Here is a 21,835-nt window from a genome sequence, read left to right as displayed (position 1 = left end):
ACCTGCATTTAATCTGACGTTAGCTCTGCTGTCCAGGGCACTGCAATGGGATATATTTATGTACAGCCGGTGGGTTCCACGGAGCCACCCATGCTGTGGGTGCACACGGAATTCCCATTGCGGAGTTGTACCTGCCTGTGACTATTTATAAAAAACCGCAGTCTGACTGGGGCATGCAGACACCTTGACAGAATGAATAGTGTGTGGCACATAGGTTCCCCATTGCTATGCCCATGTGTGCAGCTCCAGATGGAGGTGGCACAGGATTGGATTTCTCATTGCTTCTGTACAGCATTGTGGGCTATCGCCCCGCCCCTTTTAAAGAGGGTCTCTGCCTAGCCGTGCCAACCCTCTGCAGTGTGTGCCTGCGGTTCCTCCTCATGGCAGACGCACTTATAAATAGACATGAGGGTGGTGTGGCATGAGGGCAGCTGAAGGCTGCGCAGGGACAATTTGGTGTGCGCTGTGGACACTGGGTCGTGCAGGGGGGGGGGGGGTTGGGCAGCATGTAACCCAGGAGAAGTGGCAGCAGAGTGTCATGCAGGCAGTGATTGTGCTTTGTTGGAGGTAGTGTGGTGCTTAGCTAAGGTATGCATTACTAATGAGGGCTTTTCAGAAGTAAAAATTGTTGGGGGGGGGGCCCACTCTTGCCGCTATTGTGGCTTAATAGTGGAACCTGGGAACTTGAGATGCAGCCCAACATGTAGCCCCTCGCCTGCCCTATCTGTTTCTGTGTCGTTCCCATCACTTTCTTGAATTGCCCAGATTTTCACAAATGGAAACCTTAGCGAGCATCGGCGATATACAAAAATGCTCGGGTCGCCCATTGACTTCAATGGGGTTCGTTACTCGAAACGAACCCTCGAGCATCGCGAAAATTTCGTCCCGAGTAACGAGCACCCGAGCATTTTGGTGCTCGCTCATCTCTAGCTAAATCCCAAAGACCGGCAGGGCTACTTCTCTCTGTCCTCCTGGAGCAACTGCGCTTTTTTAAGCACAGCTGCTCTAGTGAGCAGCTGTCCATTCACGCAATTTTAGTGCTGTGTAGGCGCTATTTTTTTATGTTCCTATACTGCGCTAAAACAGCGCTCATGTGAATGAGGCCTAAAAAGGATTTTATCAGGAGTTTTTTCCCATGCAAAACTACTAACAGATCTATATAGGTGCCCGAGAGCAGAGAGGCACCATATCATTATTAAAGCTGGTAGTAACCACAGCAGTGTGAAATTCAACTTCTAATCCATTGATTGCCCTCCATAAATTCTCTGCAGGTGGGACTTCTTACTGTGATGCTTTTCTCTCTGTCCAATCAGTTCCTTCACAGCTCCGATTGACAGCTGCAGCGGTCTCCTGATTAGATACTACAGCTGTCAATCAGAGCTGTGGAGCAGCTAATTGGACAGAAAGGAAAACACCAAAGAAATAAGTCCCACATGCAAAGCATTAATTGTGGATACGCAGGGGAATTAAAAGTTAAAGGGGTTGTCCCGTGAAAGCAAGTGGGGGTATACACTTCTGTATGGCCATATTAATGCACTTTGTAATGTACATTGTGCATTAATTATGAGCCATACAGAAGTTATTCACTTACCTGCTCCATTGCTAGCGTCCCCGTCTCCATGGTGCCGTCTAATTTTCAGCGTCTAATCTCCCGATTAGACGCGCTTGCGCAGTCCGGTCTTCTCTGTGTTGAATGGGGCGCCCGTGCTGGAGAGCTGCTCCTCGTAGCTCCGCCCTGTCACGTGTGCCGATTCCAGCCAATCCGGAGGCTGGAATCGGCAATGGACCACACAGAAGCCCTGCGGTCCACCGAGGGTGAAGATCCCGGCGGCCATCTTCGCAAGGTAAGTAAGAAGTCACCGGAGCGCGGGGATTCGGTAAGTACTACTCGGTTGTTTTTTTTTTTATCCCTGCATCGGGTTTGTCTCGCGCCGAACGGGGGGGCTATTGAAAAAAAAAAACCCTGTTTCAGCGTGGGACAACCCCTTTAAATTTCACACTGATATTGCTGTTACTAGCTTTAATACATGTATGATGCCTCCCTGTTCCTTGGCCACAATGTGGATCTTTCAGCAGTTCTGCATGTAGAAAATTGCTGAAAGAATCCCTTTAAATGCATGCACATTATTGCCCGTTCCATCAACATAGTATGAGATACAGAAATGTCCAAGTTAAGAGCCCAACGATAGAGCTGTCACCAGCGGCATGTGAGAAGATAGATTAAGGTTGAGGTAGAATAATGTTTAAATGTGGCTTTATCTTTTCACCCTGACCTTTAAAGGTGTAGTATCATCCACTTGGTAAAGGTTCTTGAAATATATTTCACTATGTCTTGTCAATAATCTTCTGGCCCTACCTCTCTTATTAAAAGTCTTCCTAAACGCATGATTTTTTTCTGTTACCCACTTTATAAAGTCCCTGAGAATATTTTCTTACTTTTTCTTAGATGTGGACTATCACCAGATCTGATAATTGCAAAAGTCAATGCCTTCATGCTGTATAAAACAAGAGGAAACATTGTAGAGTTCAATCTGTGATGGCTTCTTTAGACGCTAGAAGCTAATTCAATTACATATTGGCACATTTACTTTGTTTAATGGATAAAGGCTATCTTATTGCCAGCTAAAGAGCCCCGTGTGGCACAGAGTGTCAAAGCAGCAGAAATGCAGTCCTAAGCTCTCACTCACGAACTGAAGGTTGCAGGTTCAGTCCCTGTTTAATTCAGGTAGCCAGTTCAAGGTTGACGCAGCCTTCCATTCTTCTGAGGTCGGTAAAATGAGTACCCAGCTTGCTGGGTAGTAAAAGATGACTCGGGAAGGCAATGGCAAACCACCCTACAAAAACAGTCTCCCACGAGTCAGTCATGACTTGGTGCTTGCACCAAGGGACTTTAGCTTTACCATTGGACTGGTTTTTCATCATTGCAACAGAAACCCCAAATGAAAATGAAATGGTATTCATTTAAGAAGGATTCTGTTAGTTTCTGCTATATACCGTGTCTCCCCGAAAATAGGTCCTATCCCAAGAATAAGACCTATTGGGTTTTCGGTGGAGAGTTGAAATATAAGGCCTCCCCTGAAAATAGGACAAAGCTAAAGTGCACCCCCCTAAAAAAAAAAAAATTAAAAAATTAATGGTCTGCGGCATCCGGATGGTCTCTGGTGGCGCTGCGCTAAACTATGTCATTCACAGAATGGCTGTGATTGGCTTATTGAGCGCCGTCTGTGATTGGCTGCTGGCACTTGATCAGCCAATCACAGCGCTCGCTTTGCTGGAGGCGGGGTATTCAAAGCCCCGTCACCAGCAGAAGCTCAGCTGTAAGAGGAGGAGGAGGTCGCAGTTTACCGCAGCGCCACTGCCGAAGACCATCGGGAGGCATCAGGACACCGCGTTCCAGGTGAGTACAAGCCCCCCCGCCCCCGAGAATAAGACACTGTGCCCTTTTATTGGAAAATTTTTTAAATAAGACAATGTCTTATTTTTCAGGGAAACACAGTACTACTGTACTATATACAATAGCATAGTTGGCTACGTTATTCTATATTCCAGATATAATGGAAACTAATTGAACCCTAATCAAAGTAATATATGTTTTACTAATGACAGTAAATAGTTCCTTTTCTTTTTATTTATGGATTTTATCACAATGCTGCTTTTGGCATCTGTGATGGACCCCCCAAATGGAATCCCACAGCATAGTGAAAAATGTTGTGGGAATGCACCCTACATATAATGTTTTTTGTGAAGGTACTGGCTATCCTGTGACAACTGAATAGAGTTAACCTGAGAAATGCTTTCCTTCTCCATGAAAGCAAAAAGTTTTAATTATGCCAGTTGAGCAACTGTCGGAAAAAAAAAACACACACAACAGTTTTACTCTTTGTAGATGACACCTAAACTGTTCATCTCTTTAACATATTCAATCTCAGGGATTTATGCTTATGTGCCAACCTCATTAAGAACTGCAAAAATAATATAATACCTATTTTGCACAGATGAAAGAATTACTGCAGATTGCATGTTTCTCTGAACGGCTTAGCAGATCAATTGGTTCTGCAAGCAGGCAGAGCATAAATTAGAAAAAAAAAAGAAAGACAACATTTTGCAAAATGGGAATAAAAAACATTTATCCAATCTGTGTTGCAAAACTCTGCTGCGGGTATGTGAGAAGACGAGGTTAGTCTGTATGCACATAACAATAAAAAATATTCACAATAAGCAAACAGACTTTCTAGTTGATTGCTCTGAAGTGAGGTGCTAATAACCTTATTTTAATGGAAACAATTTGCATTTGTTTAACAAAGAAATTCAAAAGGAAAAAAAAATACTCAGATATTTTAGTAAATGCCTTTGGCTTCACTTCTTCTGGTCATATTTATCTTTCGTTGCCGATCGAACCATTTCATACGCTTTCAATTAGCCAGATGGAGAACTTGGAAGATTCATTTAGACTGCTACTGTTTATAAGAAACACAAAGCATGCTGAAGAATACAGAGTAAAGACAATGACCTTATGCAAACTTGATTTTACTTTCAGTTGTGAGAAGTATAAAAAAGGCTACTTGATGATGGAAAGAGAGAAATACAAGAGAACTCTATTCAAACAGCTCTACCAGATGTGTAACTGGAAGCCAGAGTTGTAGCTAAGCCTTCCTTCATTTATTGCAAAGATTCAGTTTGTTGTCCTGGCCTTGTATCTAAGGCCAAGGTGGAGTGGCTTGTTGGCGCCCCCAGTATGACACTCAGCTACCAAGGCAAATGCTCCCCTAGCTATACCCTTTTTGAAGCCGCTGTGTCTCAAAACAAAATCTGTAAAAGGGCATCCAACCTCCTAAGTTATTTGGAATACTAGTGTATTCCTATTCATATACCTGTGCCCACTCATATACCAGGTCTTCAGTGCAAATGTTAAAGAGTTTTCATTGGTAAACTGTTGATGGTTTATTTGAGGTAATCAATGGTAGATCAGTGAGGGTCTTACACCAGTGACCCCAGTGGATCAGCTGTTTGCTGGGCTGGTGCTATTGTGCATTGAGTTGATTTCTGCAAGAAGCAGTCAGCTCTGTTTTGTAAGCAATGTTATCATTAAAGTGAATGGGGACACAATATGCAATACCAAGCCTGGCCACTGCAGTGGGAATGTAGCTGTCTGCTTCCTGCAGAAAGCAGTTCAGTGCAGGAACAGCTGATTGGCAGGGGTCCTGGGAGGCAGATCCCCGCTGATCTACTATTGATAACCTATTCTAAGGATAGACATAAATAGTTTACAACTGGACAACCCCTTTAAATATGGCTATGCCCATGAAAAAATAGTACTCTAATATGATTTCTATATTACTGTGACTACTGATACGTGAAAAAGTAGGGCCAGAAATATTGCTGAAAAGGCTCCTAAAAAGTTATTTGCCTTCGCAGATGCTGGGGGTTAGTTTCCAGTATTAAAATTACTTACGTCTATGGAACACACTATAAAATCTAGTCCCATCATTTCAGCAAAGAGTATTCCAATGTGCAATAATTTTTTTCAGTTGAGCTCACAGGCATAGGCTATTAATCATATTCAGCTGTAAATCCAGGAATCACCCTGTATCATTAATCTACATTAACAACATGTCTTCGTCACTTGTGTCATTTCCCCCCTGACTCATAATGCAGCATACAAAGTTTAAAATAGGGCAAAATAGTGTGGCTATTTAAAAGATTTCACTGTCCTGTCATATGGTACCTTTTGGAATTTCAAGGTCAACAGTATTTGTCACCTTTAAGAAGATTTGTTCTGGAAAGTCTAAAAATAGTTTTGACGCCACTTTCTGAGCAGCATTCAAGTGACAGCGGACCAAGAAGCTCATTACTTTTCTTTCAAAGGAAGACCATATCTGCGCTTAACTCTCTCACAAGTTAGAGCTGCAGTATTATTCAAGAAACTTAGAGCATAGGGTGATAATCCACAAAGGTACACAGCCCATTTTAGATAGGTAATGGTTTATTTAAATTTGTGCAGAAAGTTTGTAACCGAATACACACTCTGTAATAATATTACAATAATATGGGTCAGGAGCGTTTAGGGCCCCTTCACACACACACTTTTCTTTTATCATTTTATGAAAACCTCTATGCATGTAAAATGGTTTTAATTGCATTTCCAAGTGTTTTTGATGGAATTTTCCATTTTGTGAAATTTGTACGTGTTTTTCATTTTTTTTTTTCAAAAATTCTCTAGACATTTATAGGAAAAACACCAAATCTAGAACATACTACACTTTGAAAAAGATCCAACTAACTCAAAAAATGCTACAAATATGCCAAAAACAAAGCTTTTCAATATTTTACAATAGAATGTAAAGTAACATCTGATCATAGTGCTATCAAACGAAGAAAAATACAAAAATGTATTAAATTGCTCTATATAAATCTGCAAGAAAAAGCAGAAATATGAAACCCATGCTTTTCAATGACTTCATTCACATCTGTATTGTTTTCTCTCATGCAATGTTGCGAGATTTGGAAATCACTGCCTGCCTTATCTTTCTGTGTTTTGCAATTTTTTCTCACCCATGTTTCCCCATGGAGCCTACGATTTATCGCAGTGCACAAACTTTGATGTTTGCGCGACACGTTTTTAACATTCGATACTCCTGATGTTGCCTATTGCGCAAGAAAATCGCAAGCAGCAGCGATGTGCTCTAGATATATATATATATATATCTGTATACAGTATAGTTATGTATATATATATATATATATATGAAACTTTGTGATATATCATATTGCAAAAAGTTACTTTTGCTCCAGTTGTCAGTCACTTCTTTCCCTTCACTGATCACTCACTTTCAATCCACAGCTGAATTCTGTGCTAGTCCATACAAAGACCATTCAGATTACATTTGTTGCCATTAGAAATCTATGGAAAGGAGAGGAGGAAGCTTCTGGACAGTGACAGAAACTCAGCTTTTAATAAGTGTTCTACCTCACCCAAAGCTGTATTTAATGTCCTCCATGCTGCTGCTGCCTCCATGGGTGTGCTGAAGAAGGATAGATAAAAAGTAATCCTGCTGCTTTATGTGTGTAAGGTATGGAAACCATCATAGCAGCTATTCCCCATCCCCTCCTGGGCTGATCTTAGACAAAACTAAGAACAAGAAATTGAGCCTACAGAAGCGAAGAACTGCCATAAATGTAGTGTACAAGTCATATTATTGGTCAGAATTTGTGTTATTTCTCATTTTCACAAAACAGATTATTCTGAAAAATCATCTGAATGATTTAGGTATCCTTTACGTGATTTTCTTGCCAGTACATATGCACTGAGATCTATTCCATTGAATATGAATTATCATTATGATAATATACACAGTAAAAAAAAACTCATATATCTATAGTCAAAAAATTGTAATGAAACAATTATATCTACTGTTTAATGCAGTATTGAATAAATATAATTGGACTAGCTGGTATACACGGCTTTGCCTGCATTAATTTGGTACAGGTGTTTACCTGTTGTTCGCCCGGAAAATTTTCAGGAAGTCATGGTTACTTCAGAGGAACTGAGGAATTAAATATATATACACATAAAGGAGTGTTAGATTCTCCTCAGACTGCATGTACCGATGTTCCTTTGCAGAATGTGCAACCCCTCCCATTCTCCTCACTTTTTACCCTTAAAGGTAATACCCCTGTTTATTCAAATTTAATCCCAGACTGGCAGTTGCAGCCCTTTCTTAGCCTTAAAGGCATGCTCTATCCCTGTAGTCCATTGCCGCTTCCTTAGGTACTTTACAGCCTTTCAGTATATACACATAGAGGTCAGTTAGATTCTCCTCAGTATATACACATAGGGGTGAGGCAGATTCTCCTCAGTGTAAACACACAGAAGTGAGGTAGATTGTCCACTGTATATGAACACAGAGGTCAGTTAGATCGTCCTCAGTATATGCACATAGAGGTCAGTTAGATTCTCCTCAGTATAAGGACATAGTTAGATTGTACTCAGTATATACACATAGAGGTGAGGAAGATTCTCCTCAGTATATACACATAGGGGTGAGGCAGATTCTCCTCAGTGTAAACACACAGAAGTGAGGTAGATTGTCCACTGTATATGAACACAGAGGTCAGTTAGATCGTCCTCAGTATATGCACATAGAGGTCAGTTAGATTCTCCTCAGTATAAGGACATAGTTAGATTGTACTCAGTATATACACATAGAGGTGAGGAAGATTCTACTCAGTATATACACGTAGAGGTGAGGTAGATTCTCCTCAGTATATACACATAGAGGTGAGGCAGATTCTCCTCAGTATAAACACATAGAAGTGAGGTAGATTGTCCTCAGTATATGAACACAGAGGTCAGTTAGATTGTCCTCAGTATAAGCACATAAAGCTCAGTTAGATTCTCCTCAGTATAAGGACATAGAGGTCAGTTAGATTGTCCTCAGTATATACACATAGAGGTGAGGTAGATTCTCCTCAGTATATACACATAGAGGTGAGGTAGATTCTGCTTAGTATATGCACACAGGGGTCAGTTAGATTGTACTCAGTATATGCACACAGACGTCAGTTAGATTCTCCTCAGTATATGCACACAGAGGTCAGTTAGATTGTCCCCAGTATACACACATAGAGGTGAGGTAGATTCTCCTCAGTATACACACATAGAGGTCAGTTAGATTCTCCTTAGTATATACACATAGAGGTTAGGTAGATTCTCCTCTGTATATACACATAGAAGTGAGGTAGATTCTCCTCAGTATATGAACACAGGGGTCAGTTAGATTGTCCTCAGTAAAAGCACATAGAGGTCAGTTAGATTGTACTCAGTATATACACATAGAGGTGAGGTACATTCTCCTCAGTATATGTACATAGAGATGAGGTAGATTTTCCTCAGTATATGCACACAGAGGTCAGTTAGATTCTCCTCAGTATATGCACACAGAGGTCAGTTAGATTCTCCTCAGTATATACACATAGAGGTGAGTTAGATTATTCTCAGTATATACACATAGAAGTGAAGTTGATTCTCCTCAGTATTATATGCATTATATAGATTCTCCTCAGTATATTCACATAGAGCTAAGGTAGATTCTCCACAGTATACAAATCATTTCACTAGGCTTTATGGTTTCTGAGAAAAGAACTGTTATGTATTGCAAATTTTCACAGTTTTTCTCGCTTAGAACTGAATATTAAAGTAGCAATCCCTGTACTTTTCCTATGATGTAATAAATTGTTGCGGCAAAATTCATGTTTGTGCAGTTCAGATGTGTGTTATTAGTTACATCACATAGGTGGGTCACTAACTTTCCCACTTAAAATTGAATAATCAAGTTCTAACCATTTTACTTTTCCTATTTAGGACCGAAGCAATGGTTTTGTCAAATTTCACATTTGTATGACACCAGGAAGTTAGAGAATTAGATTATGTATATAACATAGGAGGGTTGCTTACTTTTGCGATTAGAATTGAATAATCAAGCTGCAACCCCTTTACTTTTCCTATATAGGACCCAAAGAATGCTCGTGCCATATATTCATGCTTGTACGACACTGGAAGGTTAGAGAATTAGATTAGGTGCATTACATAGGGGTGCCAATACTTTTTCAATTAGCATTAAATAATCGAGCTGTGACCCCTTTACTTTACCTATTTACAACCTAAAGAATGCTCGTGCCAAATGTCACGCTTGTACATCGGGAAGTTACATTACATATGGGTGCCAATACTTTTGCAATTAGCATTGAATAATCGAGTTGTGATCCCTTTACTTATCCTATTTAGGACCTAAAGAATGCTCATGCCAAATTTCACGCTTGTACAACACCGGAAAGTTGCATTACATAGTGGTGCACTTACTTTTACAATTAGCATTGAATAATCGAGTTGTGACCCCTTTACTTTTCATATTTAGGACCTAAAGAATGGTTGTGCCAAATTTCATGTTTATATGACACCAGGAAGTTAGAGAATTACTGGCGAGTCAGTCAGTAAGTTAGTCAGACAGTGAGTGAGAAGGTAAGTTAGTGAGGGCTTTCACCTTTATATATGGATTTGTTACATCAATAGACAAAAAACTTTTATGATAGGATACTTGTTCTTCGAATTATTATGTTCTGGTCATGCTAAACACCAATCATTACAAAATACTAGCAAGGATAGTGAACTGGGAGTTGCCTATATGTACATAAATCACAGAGTAGCCAAAGGACTGTATAAGTATTAAAAAATGTCATTCAAAACACCCATGTATTGCAGAGTGCTAAGGCAGCAGAAATGCAGTCCTAGGCTTTCGCTGGGAACCAAATGGTTGCGAGTTCAATCCCTGTATGGCTCAGGTAGCCAGCTCAACTCAGCCTTCCATCCTTCTGAGGTCCAAAAATGAGTACCCAGCTTGGTGGGGGATAATAAATAAATAAATTACCTGAAAGCGCTGCTGAATAAGTTGGCAATATACAAATTAAAAGATTTATTTTATTTTTAAATATCAAATAAGGGCTGATAAATACCAAATATGTACAAAAGTATAGGAATATACCACTGGACGGACAGGGTATTAGTATGGAGACAATCCCTGAGCCTCAAATAAGTCACAACCAAACAAGACTGAGGTGCAATGACATGGGTCAGCCAAAAATGGACATCAATGATGATGTTTGTGGGATGGAAAAATTGCTGACCATAGTCGTGCCCCCAAAGTAGATGGTATAAGGACACAAACTGTGTGAACCTAACAATGTTTGTAATAGATATTGTAGAAAAAACACTTATTCCTCAGAGGAAAGAAGATAAAAATGCTCTTATGCCTTAAACCACTCCAAGAGAAAGCCCGGATCCTAAGAGAAATTTACTAGATCCCAACCTAGGTGTGGAAAAAAGTCAAAAGAACCAACAAGAATTCACAAGGTCTAGAGGATAGTCAGGATGCATGAATAACATTAATGTATGATGTCATCACATAGGCCACAATAGAAGCCTATGAGAATATACAATATAGACTTGAGCTAATATAAGCTCAGGCCACCTGCAGACGGCCGGGTCGAATCCCGCTGCGAGAATTCTCGCAGCGGGACCAGACCCGAGCCCCTACAGGGACCAGCGCAGCACTCACCTCTCCTGCGACTACGGCTCTTTGATATGCCGAATGCCGGCCGGCGCGTGCGCAGAGCAGAGCGGCCGGCCGGCATGCAGCAATTTGTCTTCCGCGGCCCTCTGCCTAGGATTGTGGTATCTAACGTCCGTGTGCAGGGGGCCTGACAAACAGATGGAAAAAAGGAGGCTCAATGCGTTTCCCCAACTTTGTTTAGTTGGATCATCCGGAGCATGATGAAAATATGCATCAATCCTCCCACAACTATATGCAGGATATAGACTAAGGAGGGTGATGACCAAACCACAGAAGTGCTATTATCCTTTTTCCCAGAAAATAAGACGCGTCTTATGTTAATTTTTGCTCCCAAATATGCGCTATGTCTTATTTTCAGGGGGTGTCTTATTTCGCCGCGGCAAATCCGTCTGTGGCCGCTAATCCCTCAATTGGCCAGCTTTGTGGACGAAATTTCTCAGAAGTCTCGTCCACATGGAACAGCAAATCTGTCACGGCAAAGCTGGGAGAAGCCGGTGTTGTGGTGCGGATTCACCGGCCACAGAAACGGAAAAGCGTGCAGCCAGGTCGCTTCAAAACAAGCGGCTGAGTGCCGTGGGTTTTGAAGCAGCGCTTTCCGGCAGAAATCTCGCTGTTTATCGCTGTGGCCAAGCTGGAAATACGCTCTGTGAGAACCCAGCCTGAAGAATCACACAGGGTGCCTGACTCACACACAGAGCCATAAAAAAATAAGGGCTGTAAAGTAACGTACCTGTCTGCAGACAGAAGGTCCTGGACCACTTGTAAGCAGGGATGGTATTGCAGCTTCCGGCCACCAGGGGGAGCTCATCACAGCAGATGTGTACAGCAGGAGCAGAACGTACTGTATGGACTTTTCCAGCCAGCAAGGGGAGCTCACAACAGCACACTCATACAGCACAGCAGGGACAGGATAACAGCAGACTGTCTGCAGATCTACCTATACATCTGGAGGTAGGAGACAACGGGGATGGCAGCAGGGGACGGGCCTCTTGACTTGCCTGCACACTTTACTATGCCTTACTATCGGGGGGTGCCTTATATTTGGGACTTCTGCAAATTTCAGGGGGTGCCTTATTTTCAAGGGGTGCCTTATTTTCGGGGGAGTTGCCTGTGAGTGTAGAATCACACCAAAGATAGCTAGCTAGATAAAGATGTTACGCTAATTACCTTAGCTACAGAGCCAGAACCACGTAAGCAAATGGTTCCAAATTGAGGGAAAATTCCATAGAGCAGATAAAATGAAAAGGTACAATCACAAGCCCTGATGGTGGACTGGTGATCTTTAGTGAGGAATAGAGATCACCAGTCCATCATCAGGGCTGGTGATTGTACCATCATCATTAATGGTCATTTTTGGCTGACCTATGCCATTGCACCTCAGTCTTGTTTGGTTGTGACCAGAGCCTCAGGGGTTGTCTCCATACCAATACCCCTGTCCATCTAGTGGTTTAGTTCTATACTTTTGTATTTATTTGTTATTTAACAGCCCTTATTTAATATTTTAGACAGTTATAAAAAATATATTTTAGGGGTTTGTTTAGTGCCATTTTCCTATATGTACATTCATATTTCCATGTGCCTCTGAAGTCAATTGGAGACACAGAGTTTTTTTTCTGTCTGAGAACTATGACAGACGAACATATGTGGAAATGCTCACTGCAACGCAGTGTATTTGCACATGAACAAGGTTTGGAGAGGGCAATAAACAGGCTGCTGCATGCGTGTCTGCGCAAAGTACTGTAAATTTTTGCGCTCACAAGACCAGTTCACGCACACTCGTTACTCCCTTTCCGTGGACTAGAATGGGGACTAGAGTGGATATTTAAAACCTAATAAGGGCCAGCTGTCTTCTTTCTCTGCGTTTTATGCTGGGTCATACCCATACCCTTGCTGTTTTGAACCTGTCGTAGACTTTTCCATGGAAGCTTTCTGCATAAAATGCAGAAAGATATGGCTCATGAGAACAAACCCATTGAAATCAATGAGTTATATTGAATTTTACGAACTCAAAAACATGCGCAAACATGTCCGTCTGTTTAAGTACTGAGCCTTTGAGAAAAAAAGCATTGTGTGTTCTGTCACCTTTCACTATAGACATTTTCTGCACCATAGATGCCCAATATTTCAGAACTACAAGGACTTTTTATGCTTTTGCATGTGAGTTCCAAAACATAAAAAATAGGAAAAATACAGATAGTTTCGTGTAACATATTGATGTCTTGCAGTGTAATTATAAAGATGGCTATTTTAATTTACTGATGATATGCCTTTTATACTAAGACACCATGAGCCACTTGATGCTTCTTTTCCTTATTCTCTTAGACCAGTAACATATTTTCACTAAATTAAATTCATTAGATATTCCTTGGAATAATTTGACCTGATGGAAGAAACTAATCATAGTAAATGTAACTGAAAGCTTACACTTTCATCAGAAAGTCCTTATAGTATTATTCTGTGGAAAGGTATATTTCAGCAATATTTAAAATTTGTGATTTTTTTATTATGTAATATAACCATAGGAATCTAAACTTATTCAGGAATGTATGGATGTTTGTCTCTTATCAAATAGATTTTGCAGTTCTAACTCTCTGCAGACTTTGCATCTTAAACACTGTGACTGCCAACAACACTTTACCACAATATATAACATATTGCTATGATATGAATCCTCATGTGGCTTGTGTTTATATGGAAAGTTGCTGCATCTACTTGTAGAAGACAGGTTAAGTTAAAGACAAAAGCAATCCGGGAAGTTAGTAGAGGTATTTTTAATCTTCCGTAAGCAAACTTTACTTACTTTACTTCACTTTTTTTCATATGTTAAGAAGCTGCATTAGTTATCTGTTGATGTCAGAACATATACTGTTGTCAACATGACTCATATATATATATATATATATATATATATATATATATATACATATAAAAAAGAATATGTGTATATATATATATATGGAGTTGGCTCCAGGCCTCATTCTTCCCAGTAAGCGGAGAAGACGTGGCATCCATAACTATGTTTTCCACTTAAGTGGATTTTCCACACAAAATGCTATTGATGACCTATTCTCAGTATAGTTGATTGGTAGGAGTCCATCCGTGAGATGATCGGATGCCTGCTGTCTGAGCCAGGATACACAGGGATTGGAGCAGAAGCTGCTGCCTCAATCTCTCTGTAGTAGCCAGTGCTTGTAACTGCAGTCGCAGCTCTAATTAAAATCAGTGGGAGCTGCAAGCACCAGCCACGACACTGGAGTCAGAGTAGTGGCTTCCTCTCTGATCACTGTGTCTCGCAATGCTGACAGTGGATGCCTGGTTGGCTGATTGGCTAAGGTCCTAAGCGGTGGACCCCTGTCGACCAACTATTGATCTGCTATCCTGAAGATAAGCCATCAAAACTATTTTGCATACTAAATAGAGATGAGCGAACGTACTCGGATAGGCACTACTCGTCCGAGTAATGTGCCTTATCCGAGTACCGCTGTGCTCGTGCTCAAAGATTCGGGACGCGCTGCGGAGCGGGGAGCTGCAGGGGAGAGCGGGGAGGAACGAAGGGGAGATCTTTCTCTCCTTCTCTCCCGGCCGCTCTGCCCCGCTCCCCGCTCCGACTCACCTGTCAGCAGCGGAGCGCCCTGAATCTTTGAGCACGAGTACAGCGGTACTCGGATAAGGCACATTACTCGGACGAGTAGTGCCTATCCGAGTACGTTCGCTCATCTCTAATACTAAACCTATTTAAGAAAAGATCAATCTGCCAGTCTAACAAAGTAGAAAAAATAAGTGAAAACAACTTGTTTCCGTGAGTCACTAATGAGGACCTAACTTTAACTTTATTACTGCTGCAATGCTACCAAAACTACTAAGTACTCTCAAGTTACTCCTCAAAATCTGCAACTTAGTCACTTATATGGTATGTCCATTATATTTATCCCCAAACAATTGAATCTCCCCTCACCAGCAGCACTCTGACATTTCCTATGCTCTTTTTCCCCTGATTTCCTTAGCTACCAGAGCAAGTGTTCTGCTGTGCAAGAAGTTCTGTTACTCCTGAATTACTTTTATGGTCATTAGATTGTGTCATTCAGCTAAAAGAAATATATGCACAATGAAATCAAATTACAAAAGCATACTGAATAGCATTTGCTCAAAGTATTTTCAATAACCATATTTCAATCACATTAGACAGGTCCAATTGTATCTCTAAGTGAAGCAAAAAAAGGTCATTGGTTATTTTGAGTGGGTAATCATAGTGGAAAATGGCAGCTTGTTTAAAATCTATGCCAACAACCATAATATATAGTTATGCAATGAGGGGCATATTGGGGTCATTTGGAATTACTAGCAAAACGTGTAATTCATAGGAACGCCCATAAAATAGCAAATGTGCAGTTTTGGGAGAGTATAAATAAATTGACTAGGCACACCATTATGGCTCCAAACTGATTGGTGGTTTATTTGCTCAAGGATATCTAAAGTTACATTACATCTAAGTAATGAATAAACAGTTGCTTACTAGAAAATACCATTAACTCAGAGTAATATTACAAATACTTAAAACGTAACTTTTAATAGTTTCTTCTGTATTTAAAATGTATTTCTGAAAATGCAGTGTCTCATACGGTGTCTCATATATATCAGCTGCACTGAATGTATGTCTAGTTATAGAACTTGTACTGAGAACGTTGTCTCTTGATCCCTAAATTATACCCTATTTTAAGCAGCGATGAAAAAAGAGCCCAAGGCTTTATACACAACGTTATTTTTGCACAGATTCCACATCCCAATCTGAGACATCTGCATTGTAGTTCAACACGGATTTTGAATTCCACTTTACAGAAAAAAAGAATTGGCGTATCGATTTTCTAAACAGTTTCCATTTTGGGCGGCTGCACACATACTTGCCCCATTGGCTGAGACACACTGAATGTCAATATCAGACCCCTGATTAGATTTGGATAAATGAAACACCTAGAGTTTTCTGGAATCTGTAAACTAATAATATAGGTAGGCGCTCTCCTTAGGGCTTTCTTCCAGAGGGGAGAATAAAGCCATTTAGTGATTAGTACAGATCCAATAATCATTTAGGAAACTATCTAAAAGGCAATTAAAGTTCTCTGTTTCCATAGTAACAAATCACAGCACAGTTTTCATTTTTCAAGAGCAGTTTAAGAAATGAAAGCTGAGTTCTGATTGGTTGCTATGCGCAACATAGATAGTTTCTCTTCTGGACAGTTTTGCTAAATGAGGCCAACTGTTCACAGTTTCTATTTCACCACAGACTCTCTGGCCACTTCATTTTTTGGTAAGAAAAAAAAACATAAAAAAACCTGCAAAAAATGTGTCAACTTTTTTGAAAAAATGATGTATGTGAAACTACTCTGAGACTGCATACTTTGTTTTTGAGGTAAAAATGTACTGCAACCAAATGCTACTTGACACTATAGCGTAATATTGAAAAGCCTATATTCAAAACATTTTCATTTGTGGAACCTTTATTGTGTTTTTGAGATCAAGGGCATTTTTTTTTCAAAGCGCAGCATGCTGTCACATAGACTTGTCGCTGTTGGGTGCTGTCACATAGACTTCTTGCAGAGGTGGTTGTGCTATCACATAGACTTGTCGCTGGTGGGTGCTGTCACATAGACTTCTTGCGGAGGTTGTAGTGCTGTCACATAGACTTGTCGCTGTTGGGTGCTGTCACATAGAATTCTTGCGGAGGTGGTGGTGCTGTCACATAGACTTGACGCTGGTGGGTGCTGTCACATAGACTTCTTGCGGGGGTGGGGGTGCTGTCACATAGACTTGTCGCTGTTGGGTGCTGTCACATAGACTTCTTGCGGAGGTCGTGGTGCTGTCACATAGACTTGTCGCTGTTGGGTGCTGTCACATAGACTTCTTGCAGAGGTCGTGGTGCTGTCACATAGACTTGTAGCTGGTGGGTGCTGTCACATAGACTTCTTACGGGGGGTGGGGGTGCTGTCACATAGACTTGTCGCTGTTGGTTTCTGTCACATAGACTTCTTGCGGGGGTGGGGGTGCTGTCACATAGACTTGTCGCTGTTGGGTGCTGTCACATAGACTTCTTGCGGGGGTGGGGGTGCTGTCACATAGACTTGTCGCTGTTGGGTGCTGTCACATAGTCTTCTTGCGGAGGTGGGGGTGCTGTCACATAGACTTCTTGCGGAGGTGGGGGTGCTGTCACATAGACTTGTCGCTGTTGGGTGCTGTAACATAGACTTCTTGTGGAGGTGGGGGTGCTGTCATATAGACTTGTCGCTGTTTGGTGCTGTCACATAGACTTCTTGCGGAGGTAGTGGTGCTGTTAAATTGACTTGTCGCCGGGGAAAGAGTGGGGGGTGTTGTCACAGTGATTTGTCGCTGTGGGGTGGGAGGGGGGCTGTGACAGTAATTTGTCACGCTGGAGGGGTGGGCGGGGGGCTGTAGTTTATCCCAGGGTGTAATCCTGCCTGTGCAGGGAGGGGAGGAGGTGATCTGTGTCTATTGTGAATGGTGTGTCCTGGGGAGGGTGGGACTGTGGAGGGCACTGTGGGGGGCATTTGGGGGGGGGCACTGAGGGGGGGTACTGTGAGGGAACATTGTGCAAGAGTGCACTGTGGTGGGGGCACTGTGGGAGGGCATTTTGGGGGGTGACACTGGAGGGGGTGACAATGTGAAGGGGCATGTGTGTGGTGGGGGCACTGAGGGGGTGCACTGTGGGAGGGGTCATTGTGGGGGGGGCACTGTGTGGCGGCACTGTGGGGAGGTCATTGTGGGGGGTGTGCACTGTGTGTGGGCACTTTGGGGGTGCATTATGTGTGGACACTGTGAAGGGGGGACTGTGGGGGGGGGCACTCGAGGGGGACACTGTGGAGGGGGGGACTGTGGGGGGGGGCAGTGTGGAGAGGGCACTGTGTGAGCACTGTGAGCGGGGGGCATGTGTGTGTGAGTAGGGCATGTTTGGTGCTACTTTCACTTTCAATAGCAGAGGATCGCGATCCTCTGCTATTGAAAGTGCTGCTAGAGATCACAATCTCCTGCTACTGCTGTGACAGCTGTAGCAGGAGATTACTTTATCTCCCCAGCATGTCCCCTCCTGACTGGACACTGTGACAAGAGTGTTCCAATGTCCAGTGATGAGGGGACATGCCAGGGAGATGAAGGAATCTCCTGCTACAGCTGTCACAGCAGTAGCAGGAGATCGCACTGCTCTCCCTGCTCTCTCATTGCTTTGAATTGAGCCGGACGGCTGCCGGCTCGATTCAAAGCAGTGAAGCGTCTGTCTCCATTGTGATGCCAGTCCCCCAGTCATGTGACCGGCGTCATCAGGAGCGCGCACGCTAGGGAGAGAGAGGCAGCAGTGCATCATGGGAACTACCCAGCGGCGCCATCTTTGAAAAATTCTTCAGGCCAGCTTTATAAGGGAAAGAAAAGGAATAAAAAGGTGAGCAAAATATCGTTTTTTATGGGTAAAGCTGTAGTGTGTGATGATTTTACTCTACAGGGCATTCATGGGAGAAAAAAAATCAGTTTGGCCGGCGGGACAACCCCTTTAACCAGTGTGTACCATTTTGATAGTTATTGAGACAATATTTGTCGCCTGGTGCTGAAGAATGCTCATGCAAAATTTCACTCATATTGGAGCAGAACTGTGGATTTGTATGGAATACAAACAAACAAATAGATTTTGCGTTTTATATATAAGATTTTCTAACCACATCTACTGGATGTTTGTTCCAAAAATCTACTACTCTCTCAGTAAAATAATGTAATATAATACCTTACTAATAAAAACACTTCCCTCCTGCAGTGGAGTGGCGGAGCAGCATGTTAGTGTGCGATGCTCCATACTATTTCACCATTTACCTAAAGAATGTGGACTACCTGAGAATTGTAAACCTGCCGATGGGGCAAAGAAAGGGCACAGGTAGTCCACATCTCTCTTCTGAGGGAGACAAGGAACAGTTGGAATGGTTTCTCTGCTCGCCGTGGGAGTCAGCTGGCCACAATGTGCCTTACAATATGGCACCAGCTGAGATGCTCGGAGGTTCCCCACAAAGAAGTGCAGCCATGGATGTCCTTGATAGGACTGCGGTTCCTATGGCGCTTGATGCCATAATGGCTTCTGCTGGGGCGCACCAGGAGATCACCTCTTCCCGTTCACCATCAGCCTGCAATAAAACTCAAGGTGAGGTTTAGGTGGAGAGGGCTGTAACAGGACAGAATGCCCTTAAACCTGATCTAGGTTCTAAGGAGGATATTTTAAAGGGGACTTGCACATCTCCTGCATGCTCTTTGTACCCTGTTCCAACATCTGCCAGCATAGTCCCCCTGTTGCTCCTGCTGCTAATTTCTTATTAAGCTCTGCCGTGGATGCTGAGTGGGACTGGAAGGCTCATATAATGTCCTTGCCAACTAAGATAAAAATAGATGGTCTTCTTTAGAGGATGAAGGCTTCTCATGAAAAGGATATATCTACTTGACAACATAATTTGCAGCATGTAGGGCAGAGAATAGTGTCAGTGGAGGAAACACAGAAAAAGACTCTGGACACATACAGACAAGCTATACAGGAATAACAAGATTTCCGATCTGCTTATGCATCTGGAAGACCTGGAGAATCGTAATTGACTGAGTAATCTTCGCATTCAAGGTCTCAGTGAGGATATCATGGCGCCCTAGTTGGAGACTTGGGCCTTGAAATTCTTCAGCAATATAAGGAGCGTGCCTAGCTATTAACTGAAAAGAACGTGTTGCATTAAGCTCCACTAATCCTTAGCTAAAATCCCTACCACCCTGCTTATCCCTGACCCTAGAGGCTTTTTATATCCTCCATACACTGCCCGTCCCTACTGCTGGGAACACAGAGGAATCAGAATTTCCCCACTACAAAGCGAAAAACAAGTTTCGGCATACAGAAATTCTTCAGCAACATCTTCCAGTGATTCCCTGACCAACTGATTGAACTAGATAGGATGCATCGATTCTTAGGTCCTAAATCTTCTGATTCTGCACATCCTTGGGGCATTATTTGTGGCATACATTTCTATAAAGAAAAGGAGCAGATAATGTAGACGTTCGGAGAATCTGGTGGCTTGTCTTTCCATGGATCCCCTATTCCTGGATCCAACTCATCGTACTTAGCAATTATGCAGATCCTTGAAACTTCTACCTACAGCACTATAAGAAATGGTGGTACAATATTAATGAGGGTATTAATTCCAGCTATGGGCCTATAAAAAGGATAAAACTGCTCTGGTTAAGACCCTTAGTGACTTCCCACAATTTCTAGGAACTCTTGATCTTCTTATGATAGATTTACCAGACTGGCCTACACCCACTCCCAGCTTCTTACCAGTTTTTCCCTCTAGAGAGACATGGCATACTGTTAGAGGAAGACCACAGCATTAGCTTCACAGATCACAGTTTGGACATACCAGAAGCACTCAGCATTACCTACTTTGAAATACAATATTTTTGTTGTGTTTTATGCCTGTTATAACATTGTTTAATTTTCATCTCTTATCTTTGTAAGTGTTCCAGAACTATTGTACTTTCCTTGTAGGCTTTTTTCCTCAAATGGCCCTTTAGTTGTCCACTCATTTATTTAAATTGTTAGTTGTTCTTGATGTTATGGGAAGCACCCCCTGCTACAGGCTTTCTCTGCCCCTCTGTAAGGCATACAGCATTAGATACTGCTTATAATTGTATTATTAAACACATAGTTTGATAATGTTGCAGGGATTGGTTCCCAGGTTTGGTGTTTGTTATATTTTCCCCCCTTCCTTTCCCTCCCTTACATATCCAAAAGGTGTGGGAATCTATTGCTTCTGTAGTGGCCCAGAACACCATCCTGGTCCCTCCATAAATGTCATTCATGTTTTGTGCTATGTAGATGCACTGTGCTAAGTTTGTCCTGTCATATCCAGTGTGTATGTTGCACAGCTGGGAGGTTAAAGGGGTTGTCCCGCGGCAGCAAGTGGGTCTATACACTTCTGTATGGCCATATTAATGCACTTTGTAATGTACATTGTGCATTAATTATGAGCCATACAGAAGTTATAAAAAGTTTTTTACTTACCTGCTCCGTTGCTAGCGTCCTCGTTTCCATGGAGCCGACTAATTTTCGCCGTCTAATGGCCAAATTAGCCGCGCTTGCGCAGTCCCGGTCTTCTTCTTTTTTCAATGGGGCTGCTCGTGCTGGATGCCGACTCTGTGTAGCTCCGCCCCATCACGTGCCGATTCCAGCCAATCAGGAGGCTGGAATCGGCAATGGACCGCACAGAAGCCCTGCGGTCCACCGAGTGAGAAGATCCCCGCGGCCATCTTCATCAGGTAAGTAAGAAGTCACCGGAGCGCGGGGATTCAGGTAAGCGCTGTGCAGTTTTTTTTTTAAGTCCCTGCATCGGGGTTGTCTCGCGCCAAACGGGGGGGGGGGGGGGGGGGGTGTTGAAAAACAAAAAAAAACCCGTTTCGGCGCGGGACAACCCCTTTAACATTAAAAAATCACTGCCTGCATGTAGATGTAAAAGTTTGTCATGTCGTGTGGTACAAGTGAGGTTATAAATGTGAGTGCTTGAGAGCGGGAAGAGAAGTTCTGTCTTCAATCTGTGAGTGCCATCTTGTTCAGGGACCCGAGGTACTATACACAAGTCTCTGTGCTCTTTTCTCCGCAATCCTGCTCTGGCCTTGGCTATGTGTCATCCCTCTGG

This window comes from Eleutherodactylus coqui, chromosome 5 (genome assembly GCF_035609145.1).
Source record: "Eleutherodactylus coqui strain aEleCoq1 chromosome 5, aEleCoq1.hap1, whole genome shotgun sequence".
Classification (NCBI taxonomy): Eukaryota; Metazoa; Chordata; class Amphibia; order Anura; family Eleutherodactylidae; genus Eleutherodactylus; species Eleutherodactylus coqui.
Note: the sequence above shows the minus strand (reverse complement) of the source record.